Here is a 13,820-nt window from a genome sequence, read left to right on the forward strand (position 1 = left end):
AATGTTTAATAATAAATCGGTAATAAATTTAAAAAAATACTATTACTAAATACTCAACTATTTTTATATAAACTTGGATTTATGAAATAAACTATCAATGTAACATTTTATATGTATCTCATAAGCAGTTATATTCACAGCTAAATAAGCAATAACTAAATACATAACCATTCCGAACATGGTCACCAATTAAATTTTATGATACTAACAACATTTGTATGAATTTTATATTTATTACTTAAATACATAATATGATTCAATTCAACATAAATATATTTATCAAGAACTTATATAATGTTATGTATCGTAACAGTAACTGAGGTTGTGAACAAAATGAAAGGATTAGTGTATTATTTTATTGCAAACGATATTGCTTCAAGGTACATAGATTACATCTAATATATGCTTTCATTTGCACATAGTTCCATATAAATAAAAAAAGGTTATGTCATTCAGGTCTCGTAAAATAAATTAATGAAAAATTAAATGAAAATTTCCGATATTATTTTAATGCAACATTTTATAATACCGTGTGTATTATTACGGAAGTCGTTCAATATAACTTGACAATGATATGACACGGGGCAAGTTCGTCACACAGGAAAGACTCAACATCGCGTTGAATTATTATTGCTATAATATCGACTTAATTATTAATAAACAGTATATATAGTACTAAACTATTTTTTGCTTTAAATATTAAACTACACATATTTAACAATAGTGACTAATGATGTCTTCTAGAACGTTTCCAGGTGAAACGGTGAAAAAAGCCCAATAACGCTTCATGTTGCTAGACCAACGAAGAATTATGTAATACGTGTATGTGTTATATAATCAGAATCCAGGACATTGGTAAAAAAAATATATTTAATAAATAAAATAAGATTTTTTTTTTATTTGTTGTAGGTACTTCTTCTAAGGTAATAATTAATTAACATTATTATTTTTTCAATTATTAATATATCAAATTAGACACTACCAAAAGTCGATGATGATTAATATTTCTAAGTCGTAGTCAAACACTTATCTTGTGTTTATTTTGTATTCCTAAATAAATTACAAACATACAAATCATTTTAACATCATTTATATAAAAATAATTTCACATTTAGCCTTCTGTGTGTGTTTTATTCTTCTTTTGTATTTCTTCTTCAGTCTTCTTCTATGTTGATCGTAACCACACTGAGCTAAGGCATCAGGAAATTCACGGGTAATTATATAACTCCTGTGAATTCTCCCAGTGCCAAGACCCAGCGCGATGAACGTTGTTGAGATTCTGCAGTATCCTCTACGCTCTTAAAAATGTTCAACAAAATATCGTACAACTTTCTAATAATCTTAATAATAGGAAGATTTAAAACAATCAGGCTTCAATTTAGAATATATTATATAAAACATTTGCTTTTAAACCGACTTCAAAAAGAAGGAGGTTATCAATTCGTCGGTATATATATTTTTTTATAATATTTCCATAGCCGAAATAGGTCAAATTTAATTTAAATCTTTTAGGTCTAATATATCATAGTTACATAAAGTTTTAAAGTAAAATTAATAAAATATTACTTAATAATAAATGAATTTTATCTTAAAACTCTATGATTACTTATTATTAATTTAACATCATATCTAATCATTGTATTAAATTTGCACGTTTTGTTACCTACGTGCCGACTGCCGCTGTCTCGCACGGGTACAATATATTCAAAGTCAAAGTCGAATCGTTATTCGATAAAGAAGCAAGACATTTACGTATTAATTGTAAAGTAAAAAAAAAATAAAACACCGTTTATTAATAAGTTTATTATAAAGATTATTGAGGTAGAAAATATTTGGTAGGTATTATATAACGTTTATTTATACGTATATTAGTGTATGTTTGTCACAGATATGAATAATATATAAATTGTTTTGAGTCATAATTTTAATGTAAAAAATAGACAAAACTTTTAGGTTCAATTTTAATTGCCATTTTTAAAACTTTACTTTACTACTGACAGTTATCCGCTCATCAAAATCGTTAAGAAGTTTAGAAGAAGTCGGAGATACAGACAGAAGCAAAAAGCGACTTCGTTTATACTATTAAAAGATAATTCAACAATATATTTCTAAAAAATGTTACAAATATAATTTGTAAAATACGACTGCTAAATTTTTTACAACTTGATTTTTTAGAAAAACTGTACTTCTTACAACCGTAATGCCGGTAAAAATTAGGTACCGGTCGGTCACACCACAAAAAACCGGTGAGAATAACGCAGCATTTAACTTTTTACCACCATCATATCAAATGGTGAACCGCAAATTTCCGTATCATCGCGATTACCGTTTTTCATATTTTATACTCTGTGACGAAGATATGTCAAGTCATGTCTCTAACAAGCGTAAAAGGTACATGTCGTTTTTTCTTTTATAATCTACCGATACCCAGATACCCAATTTAAATTAATAAAAAAATATATTTTTTGTTAATTCTTTTTGTTTTTTAATTTTCAATTAAGGCAAAGCCCTATCATTTTTATTTAGACATAATTCACGGAATCGTTAGTATAATAAATCGACTTTTATTTAAACGACTTATTAAAACTCTAATTGGGTAATAAAAAAAATATTACATACCTCATAAAGCAAACGAAGCGTTCATTTAACAAAATCTGAAACAAAATGTAAATCATTAAAAAGTTATCAAAGAAACGTATTCAATTTAGCGTCATAGTAATCACTATTGCTACGTATATTGTTACAAATTGACCTTTCAGAACTCCTTCGTGTTTGACTTCATAAAATATAAAGAATAATAACGATCCAACCTTTTCTGTCAATAATGACAGCATTATTGGCGGGAAAATAACTCCTATTATGATTTGATTTGTAAATTCACTAATAGTTATTTTATTATTATAATTTTGTATTCCCTTAAATTAACATTATTTTTATTTTAAAAATATGTAATTGATAGTGTATTAAATTAATGTAGATTTATCAGTCCTAAATATATTCAGTGTTTTAGTTAAATTGTGTAACACGTTGGTTACTTTGAAGTAATGCTTGGTATTATTTATAAGTGCTACTAAGACTTGGTAATTCCAGGAGCAAAACATTATTCTTTCAATGCCTAAAACCCGGACAAAAAAAACAAGATTTTCTAATGGCACGACATTTTCCACGCGTTTAAATAATTCCGTACATTCTTATACATGGCAAGGTTAAATAGCCTCAACAGTTATTGTAATAGCTACTCTATGTTAAAGATGTAAGGTTGATAATGCCATGTCACTGTATAGAATAGTGTTGTTACCCCCCGTTACCATGGCGACGTCTTTTTTAAAAGCGGACGTCGTTAATGTATACATGTCAAATGTGTTTGGATTGTTTTGCTTTTTTTTCGTTTTACTATACTTTTAGGCTAACGACGTCGAAAAACATTAAAACGATTACTTTTACATTTACTTGTTAAGGTTTGAGTGGGTTAGTGACTTTAGTATCATTATCGAAAAGTCTAGTGAGCTTATTGATGAAAGTAGTTTTCAACGAATAATAACTTAGGTATGTAAGAAAAAACGAAGCTGTCGATTTAAAAGGCGTCACCATTTTTGTACTTATTAACAATGTGAAGGCGTATATACATTTATAGATAAATATTAATTTGACTCCTAAAAGGGAACGATAAATTTACAAGAAAAATGTAAATACACAAACATTTTTATCAAGGTCTTCGCTATAACTGCTATAGTCCGCCATATTGCATTTTATGACGCAATAATCTCTCGTCACAATTGTTTTATATTACTTGCCTTTATATATATTGCCAGTAGATTATTTTAAAAATAAAAAAGTACAGCTTATCCAGAAATTTATCAATTATATATAATAAGAAGTAATAAGAAGCATAAGAATATATGTAATATATATGTACTGGTTAGACAATTTTATTAGAATAAATTCCAAAATTTTGAGGCTAACAGTTTACAGAAACATGTAAGATCTCTATACTGTTTTTGACAATATCACAGTCGGTTAGACATTAGATTGTATTAACGATTCGTGGTTGATTTTCGGCTTAATGGACATTCCGTAATAAAGAGTGACATTGCATTTGATGTAGTAAGCTCCATATTAGGCCCTTACCTAATGTAGGACGTCTGTCGGACAAGCTCGTTAATCTAACCGTCGCCTTATCTAGGGCATATATTTTATCTAGTTTTGTACATGTAATTATTATTTGCTTGTTTATAAATAATTTATGTGAATGCGATTTTGTAATCGTACTAAATGGTTTCATTTGGCAATTGTTGATGGTCTTACATTTATATAAATAAATGATTTTACAATGTTAAATCGGAGCGGTATTGGTTCTCGTGTATAAATAAGGGAATTCGTTGTAGAAGACGATGAGAACCTAAAAATTTATTATTAAAGTTTTCCTATTTTTAACCTGAATAAAATATTGTACAATAAAAGATAATTGTTTCGTTACTATTTCAATATCTGATGGGATATCAGTTTTAAATTAATATAGCTTTTATACTACAGTTGTTAGAAAACGTAGTTTTTTAAGTGCTTAATGGTGTTGAACATCGTGAGGAAACCTGCATGTGTCAAATGAAAGTAGCTATATGTGTTTCCTTTAACCCGCGCTGTAGCAGCGTGGTGGAATATGCTCACAAATATTTTCCTAAAAAAGTAAACAGTTACATTTTACGTTTTTAAATGATTTTTTATTTATTTATTTTTGATACTTGGTGTTAATTGCTAGATATATATAAGAAGGATCAAACCTCGGAAGAATGAATCTCAAAATTCTCACTCATTAAAAATGGCATAACTTTATAATAAGTAGCATCCTCTAACTATAGACGCTAAAGAATGTAAACCATTCCTTATATCGTAAATACCATAAGATATAATCTGTTATGTCCCTTATGCCTGTAATTAAACTAGCTTCCACCGAACCCTTCAAAATAGCAGAGTAATTCTATGTGAAAATACTTAAAACCGCCAATCACGTTCTTGAAATATCTTAAAGTGATATGCGGCATTGACTGTTATAATTCTAATTTCTTACATTTAAAGAATACAATACGTCAAAATTGCGTAACACCGTTCGTCGGTTACAACGTTTTTACAAGTAAGATACGAAGTGAGTTCTAACTGAATTGTACTGCAGAACACAACATGACAATTTTTGACAGAAGTCATGAATGTATGTGTGGTTACACACAGCCTAGCCTTTCACAATGAATAAGCTATAAACCGTACCGTTTGTATAGTACTGGAAAAATAATCAAAGTTCACAATTAAACATGTAGAAATATTAACCTTGGTTACATTTATTTTTTACTTCATTATCTGTAATTTATTGCTTATCTGTGTACAAATATCTAGTGAAATATACGTTTGCGTGTGCGCTATCTTTGTACAAGGATCTGTGCACAGACATGACAGATAATAATTAACTTAATTACATAGACTCATTACGTAACGTATCAATCAACTGCGTTTTTAAGTTCCCGAGGAATAAAATTGAGTTATCAGACATTTCCCGCCTTTAAATTTACAAGTGCGTAAAAAATAAACGCATATGAATGATCTCTTGTAATAGTTGTTAATGGTTTTTATCGTATTTAAATCTAAATGCATTCATTACTTTTATATTCAGCGCGAAAGATATTATCTGATATTAGATGGAGAGCTAAAAAAATACATTGTTACCTATAGATTTGAAACAGTATAATTATATAGGTATACAATACATGGTTGATAAACATCGACCATTAGTAAATACATATTAAAGATTCTAACAAAAATATGTTTTAAAAATTGGATGCTGTTTCTGAGTGGACATCAGAAACGTAAAAATCTGTAAAGATATTTAGATTTTGGATTAAACAATTTTTTTATAATTTTAAGAACAAATTTAGGTATATTCTCAGAATCAGTAGTGCCAATCAATTGTAAGAACAAATTCAAAACTTAGCGCAGATCGAACTCAGAAACTTACTTCGTAGCTCGTAAAATGTGAAAATTGTTGAGGTATTATAAGAAGATACTCGAAACTCACTCAGAACAAATTTAGTATATGAAAATGGCGTATCACCGTAAATCGTTCTCTATTTTTCCTGTTCGAGAACCGAAGTGAGTTCTGACAGAATAGTTAGAATACAATGGCACGCTATAAGTCAAATCCATTAATCATACAACAAAAACTCTTTCACCGTAAATCCGAACACTAAAACGCGGATTGCGTGTTAAAAATCATGAAAATAGCATAAAAGTGTCCACGTTTTCCCTCAACCCCCTATCAATAGGTTAACACCCCTCCTTGGGTGTGGTATGTGACCCATAAAGTAGGTCATTCGAACCCTATGCCCCCTCGGCTCGACCGGATGTTTTTATTTGGGTCAATCTATTTTTACTATGTTTGTGTAAGGTAATGGTATTGACTGTATTCTGTATAAAGAAAGCGTAAGGGTTTGAGGTGAATTTAATATTAACCACCAATAATATCGTCAATAGCAGTTTTGCTTACGTACGTATATTGCAATTAAAAATTAATGATCCTTCAGTTGTTTCAAAAAATACATACTAAGTACTATCTAGATTATAAAAGAAAGAGCACATGGAGGGCGCGGAATATTATAGTGAAGCAACAAAAGAAAATACAAAATCTCAGTAACGCGAAACGACGCGTTTTTCATTTATATTGACTTTAACAAATTATGTATTACTACACACGCTATCGCTATCTATTTGATTTTGATGTTGAGGGTGTCTGGCTATGTACACTATGGAATTAAAGAGGTATTCTGTAAAGAACAGAAAATCACCACAGAACTCGAACGTTTAATTTCAAAATCGACATTTTCCATAACAATTATAAGTAAGTCGGTTGTCAATATTTCGCGAGTGAGATGCGAAGGGACTGACAGAATCACACTGCTGGCTCAAAATTGCAAGATTCGACGCTATCGTCACATACATACATCACAAGTAAAGTTCCTAATATAAGGGATTCATTCGTGTTTCAATTTATATAATGGGAACAATAAAAATTAAAAAGTGACGTAGTCTTGTTTAATTACAATACATTAAAAATGTACTTACTCTAATATTACTTCTAATTGCAGCGAAATTCTCGTGTATTTTAAAATTCATGGAACTAACCGTTTTATTTTCCCAGCTCACGACTAACCCTAGTTTAATTAAATATAATGGCCGACCTTTATCGCCCCCATCTATTGCGCTGTAAAAAAAAAAAACGCAAATAATTCCGTAATAACGTTTTAAGTGACAATGAATATTGTATTTCACTATTCAAAGGAATTTAAGGTACGTAATACAATATACATGATATTTGCTAATAAGTATTGATTTTCATTATTTAGAGCATATCAACATAAATAAATATTTGATTATGTTATCATTTATAATAAAAAAAACATAACCAAAATGCAAATTAATTAATTTACGGTGATACGCCATTTTGATGTTGAGTTCCTTCATCTATATAATATAAATAAAGTCTTATAATTTACAGAATAATAACGCTGCGTTTTACCCGCTTATTTATTTACATCGATTTATTTAAATATAATCTAATGCATTTAAATATATTTTAATTAAATTCAATTTGAACTTGTTACATATATTGCTGTGAGTAATTTTATTGTTATTGTATTATCCTGTTTGATGTGATTTAAGTTTTAACCTATCTATTTATAAACATTTCAAATAGATGTCATTTAATCTAATATAATCATTATAAAAGCAAAAAATTTGAATTTATTTTACCAGAGAATATTATAAATGTTTGGCCAAAAAGAGTGTGCGATATTTCGGTACAATTTTAGTTGTTCGGAAATAAGTTAAACAAAAAAAAAAAAATACAAAATTATTGTTGGCATTTTACTTTCTGTTCGAAATTAACTTTAGCGTTATGTTACGACTTCGCTGTTTTTCAGCAATGCAGATCGCGTGTGGTTGTTTATTGATTATTTTATTTACCATGGTTAACTTTACCTATTCATGTTTTGTTTTTTATTGTGTAGGTAAGCTGGCGGGAAAATAGGCCACCTGATGGTAAGCCGCCGCCATAGATTTAAAGCTGTGAGAAATATCAAACATTGTTTTTAGTAGATTTTTGTTTTACTGATTTGAAGCAAATATAAGAGTGAGATTTTTTTTTATTAATTTAGTTCGAACAACTGTTGATATCAATTATAATATTATTATAATAAAAGTTTCATTACAATTTTATTCCGACCTCCTCCCATTCTCGCTCTTTTTTAAAGGTGGGTGTTTAAAAAAAAACTTTATTAGTGATTGCCAACATTAAAAAAACCTATGTTCCAAATTTCAACTTTATATATCCTGTAGTTTTGACTGCGTTAAAAGTCAGCCGTGGCAAACAGTTAGCGTCAAGCACGTAGATACCTTATGTTATATAAAATAAAATAAAATAAAAATAATATATGTATTTATGAAGACTACGAAATTACGCACAATATATTAAAAAGTTATAAAGATAATCTAGAAAATTTCCATTTAAAAATATTTTTTTTAAAATTCCAATCAATAAAATTAATCGTTTAAGAATTTAACTAATTTTATTGAACTACCTTATTCAGTAGCTTGAATGCACGTTTCTTAACCAAAGATTGCCGGTTAAAGACCAAACAAGTACCATTGAATTTAGAACTGGGTAAGCACCACGTGTGATTATAATGCATCTCGTTCAACACATCATAAGGAAACTGGAATGTATAGCATGAAATTCTGCGACACATGTGTCCACTAGTCGAATAGTTTGGTAAAATAAGCCACAAACATTTTTCCCAAGGCCTACCTCAGCAGTGGTTTAACAGATTGTTTTATTAAACGTAAATACAGAATTTTATTACACTTATAAATACAATTGACGATAACTGTTGGTGTAACCGCTAATAATATATTCGCAATAATAATACTTCGTCCTAACCAATTATTTATTTACGTCGGTTTATTTAAATTTAATCAATTGCATTTGAATCGTTTCCAATGTTATATATCGTATCATTTGAACCTATTTTAATCGCGATAAATCGTTTGAATATGCAATTATTTATGAAAAATCAAAGCATTTCTTATTTCCTAAAGGAAATAAGAAATGCTTTGATGAAAGAAATTTTTTGATATTAAAATATCAGGGTATTTTTGTGAGCCATAACAATCAGACGTAATTAGAGTGTTTGCAGAAATAATAAATGATGTCGAATGATTATATTTTATATACATAATGGCTGAACCTGCAATACAAGCATGATTACCTATATCACACAAACCGTCACCCCCCCTATTTTAGTCTTCTCGAAGGATGAAATAAAAGTCCATGTCCTTCCCCGGGACTCAAACTGTCTCCACACCAAATTTCATCTAAATCGGTTCAGTAGTTTAAGCGTGAAGAAGAACAGACAGGGTTTCGCATTTATAATATTAAAATGGATACAATATTTTATTGTTACCTTTGAACTGGATTAAACTGGAATGTACATTATACCTTTAAAATCAAGTCTAAGATTGTGCAAGTGACATTAACCTCCTGTAAAATGGAATATAAATAATATATAAATAACGCCTTGATTAATTATTGCTTCTGGTCAAATTATTACGGAAAGATACCATCTCGACGTTCATGAGTAATATATTTTTATCATTAATTATTGTTAACGCAATAAATGTTCTTTTATAATTCTATGTAGCTGTATTTATTTCGATAATGTATCAACGAACAATTAACCTTTGTCATAGTTTTTTTCCGCATGTCATTTCATAGATATTTTTTGCACGATAAGGCTTATTACAAACCAACTGCAATAAGAAATATTTGTTAACATGACATTGAAATCGATATTGACGTTTACATTATATATAAAATTACTAGTATCTGTAGTATTTGTAGCCTTCTCTCTGTAAGTAGTAAGTTGCTTGTTAAATACGCATCGTAAACAACTGTAACATACGTAAGTAAAACGTATCGTTAGTCAAATATGGTTACTGTGCATAAGTAAGTTCGGTTACATTAACAGCCTGTAAATTTCCTACTGCTGGGCTAAGGCCTCCTCTCCCTTTGAGGAAGAGGCATGGAACATATTCCGCCGCGCTGCTCCAATGGTGGATACACATGTGTCAGAATTTCGTTGAAATTAGACTCATGCAGGTTCCCTCACGATGCTTTTCACTATCAAGTACGAGATGAATTATAAGCAAAAATTAATCATAAGAAAATTCAGTGGTGCTTGCCTGGATTTGATCCCGCAATCGTCAATTAAGAATCACGCGTTCTAACCACTGGGCCATCTCGGCTCTTAAGTATAGTTAAACATTAAATATAGTTCCTATAAATAACAATATTGTCTAGAGTTTTTGACGCAATAAACTGGAATATCAGTTTTGTCGTCAGCGCGTAGCTAGCCTTAAATGACAGGTGCAATATTAAATTAAACTGCACATAAACGTGACATATAATTACTAGCTGACAAAGATACCAAGGAATTGTCAGAACTACTCGTCAATTGTCTAATAGTTTTTATTTCAATTATTATTATAATATTTACCTTTATATTAAATAAGAACTCGTCGTAAAAGTCGGGTTGTTCCAGTGAGCGCGAGGAGAACGTATGTGTGTCAGAGGTTTTTTTGACGTAGTTAGCTTTTCACGAGACGTTGTCTTCATCTCCGAGATTATGATGAATAACATTACTGGCACTTGAATGGCAGATTTACCATCCGGCCGTCCTATTCGCCGAAGGGATAAAGCTAGCCTTAAGACCAACCAGATAATAGAAACATTACGCAATTAGTGACTGGAAATGATTAATTGACGATTCGTAAGCGCTGCAAGTAAAATAGTAATTGAAAAACACTACAAGTGAAGTGAAGTGATTGTCAGCTCGAAAGCGAAACAAGTTATGAGAATTCAATTTGAGTAACTAGCCTTGCAATCGGGATGGCTTTTAATTGCAAACGTGTTTATTATTAACAAAAGATTTATTTTCAATTATTTAACGATAAAATTATATATTATTAATTTAGAATATATTGTTTAATTTTTTACTTGGTGTATTTAATGCAAGCCCGTCTTGGTAGGTACCACACACTCTTTGTATATTTTACCGCCAAGCAGCAATGCTTTGCATTGTTGTGTGTGAGTTTGAGGAGTGAGCCAGTGTTACTCTGTAGTAACACTGGCCTGTGCACAAGGGACATTAGATCTTAGTGCCTAAGGTCGGCAGCGCATTGACGATGGATGGATTGAAAGAGATAATTCATTACTAATATATTATTTTTTCCACCAATGTCAGTGGTCACCTCTTACCACCAGGTGGCCCATACATATTACATACATTATATTTAGACTACACTCTTATCTAAAAGCAAATAATATTAACAAAATAGTTTAATTAATTAACGAATGATGTCGTAATTTGAAAATGATTTATACAGGTCTGAATAAATTAATTCAAGTTAGTAATAAAAAGAAATCCAATCAAATCGGACGATGACCACGTTTCCTTTTTTTTAAATTATTTATTTACAAATTTACGAGCGGTCATAAATTAATTACGATCGACAACTACTCGTATAAGTGCACGCTTTACATCGTTACAGTCATTTGTCCATTACTAAATTTTGGACATTTATATTAAAATCTCCCTGTAAATGTACCATTGCATTTTAAACCTTATCATTTTATTTTTATAACGATGGAATAATTTTGTCGCTTATTACATTTTGCTGCGAAAAACCATATCTCCTGTCACCCATATTTAAACATATTTTCCATTACTAAATTTTGGACATTTATATTAAAATCTGCCTGTAAATGTACCATTGAATTTTTAACCTTATCATTTTATTTTTATAACGATGGAATAATTTTGTCGCTTACTACATTTTCTATCTGCGAAAAATCATATCTCCTGTCACCCATATTTAAACATATATGTATTTGTGTCTTGAATCACTCCGTGTCGTTGGTAAGACGAGAGGTAAACGGAATTAATTTCAATAGCTTTTTGTATTAATTAACACAGTTTTACATTCTTTATATGTCTAAATAAAAAAACAAACGAGCTAACTTTTTTTTTGGCTTTTATTTGTGCCGAGAGGGCACAGATTATTTCGCCAATGTCACGTGCGAAACGTTATTATCTTACGCGTGATGGCTACGCTTGACACTCGCTAAACCTTATACTATTTTACTAGTCTGCGTGAACTTGGTGGCTGTTGGTCACTATTTCTTAAAAGTACTATACCATATTCTTCAGAATGACTTTTATAATATGTGCAGCAAAAAATATTGCTGGTCACTGTATATAGAAAGAGATCGCGTACCGAGAAGGCCGTATAAGGACGCGCGGGTGAAATTTCGCTGTCTTTAGCGCGAACTTCAAAACAACTTAATAGATTAAAATCATTTACACAATATTGTTTTATCGAGATGACAGTCCAAAGATTTTCGAAGTTTCGATGGGTGACGCTTTCGTTTAGTTATTGCTACAATTTATTTGCCTATTGACCCGTATTTGCAATATGTTATTTTTGGTTTAGTGCCAAAAAAGAAGCTAACAAGTTGCATTAATACGGTTGGACCCGCGACCCACCTCTACTAATATTATCACTAAATGTCACTAAAATATTAGAAACGAACTATTTCTACAAGGAATTACTACACTGCAGCCATCAATGCCTTATCAACACGGCGTAATGTTCTATCATGATAAAATAAAACCAGATGTTTTCTATAAATACATTTACAGCCCAATCAATAATTTATTTATGCTATTTTATTATTTATTCTAATACTTATAAGAACGTTATTTGCAGGAAAAAATATTTTTATTGAATCATTAGAAATGTACATTGACGAGTTGTCACACCTGCTAAAGCAATGTTTATTTATAATCTGTCAAGTGATTACTTTCAAGGTTTGCGAACTGTTTCGGATAAATCGTATTCGGTTTTGTAAATATCGATTTAAAATACGATCCAAAGATTACTATATTTGGAATCGATTTTATTGAATGCCATATTATTTTTTATTAACTAAAGTATTGTTAACGGTGCATAGGAATGAAGACCAAAATGTTAAAAATGAAGCAAGTTGTTGAGCGAATATGAAATAATAATTAAACATAGCAATAACTTTGTATAAAATAATTATTTAAATATAACACAACCAATTTGAAACGTCAAAATAATCAACTTCTATAAGGACTATCTACTTATATAATACGTTCATAAGAATTATTTTAAACAAAAAAGTCGCGATTTTTTTTCAAAGGAAACGAATGATGTACCGCTTCGTAATTTGTTGGATACCAGCACAATGACGTAATTAATGGTAAATTGTACGATTATTTACTTAATTGCATTCTTTATTCATCCGTTCACCATTCATTTCATTCCTTACTTGCGTGTTTTAATAATGAATGCATATTTGAAAATTTATTCTAATATAATACCTCCCAAGAGGTAATATCATTTGACAAGACACAGCGAAAAATTTTAAACGACGTAAGAATATAACACTTGTATTAGTAAATGAGATGTAAACAGCAATATTTAGTAATTTTGTGTTCTGGTTTGAAGTGCAAATAAGGCAGTGAAATTACAGACACAAGTGATATAACATCATAGCTTCCAATGTTGGTTATTGGAGGTTGGCGTATTGGCGATGTAAGAAGTGGATAAGATTTCATAAGGCCGCGGCTGTCCATTTGCCCGTGCGCCTACATATACCAATAAAAAAAACAGTCCGTAAATTTACTACATGATATGTA

At 30.1% G+C, this 13,820-nt stretch overlaps 1 protein-coding gene across 2 annotated transcripts in view; it reads right to left on the reverse strand.

Annotated features, from left to right (window-relative positions):
• LOC125072366 (ras association domain-containing protein 10) overlaps positions 1-13,820 on the reverse strand; it is a 131,636-nt gene that overhangs the window by 12,912 nt on the left and 104,904 nt on the right. For both annotated transcript variants that reach the window (XM_047682981.1, XM_047682980.1), the window contains exon 3: positions 2,620-2,654. The gene's annotated coding sequence lies outside the window, so the exon portion shown is untranslated. The remainder of the gene's footprint in view (positions 1-2,619; positions 2,655-13,820) is intronic.

Source organism: Vanessa atalanta, chromosome 21 (assembly GCF_905147765.1).
Source record: "Vanessa atalanta chromosome 21, ilVanAtal1.2, whole genome shotgun sequence".
Taxonomy (NCBI): domain Eukaryota; kingdom Metazoa; phylum Arthropoda; class Insecta; order Lepidoptera; family Nymphalidae; genus Vanessa; species Vanessa atalanta.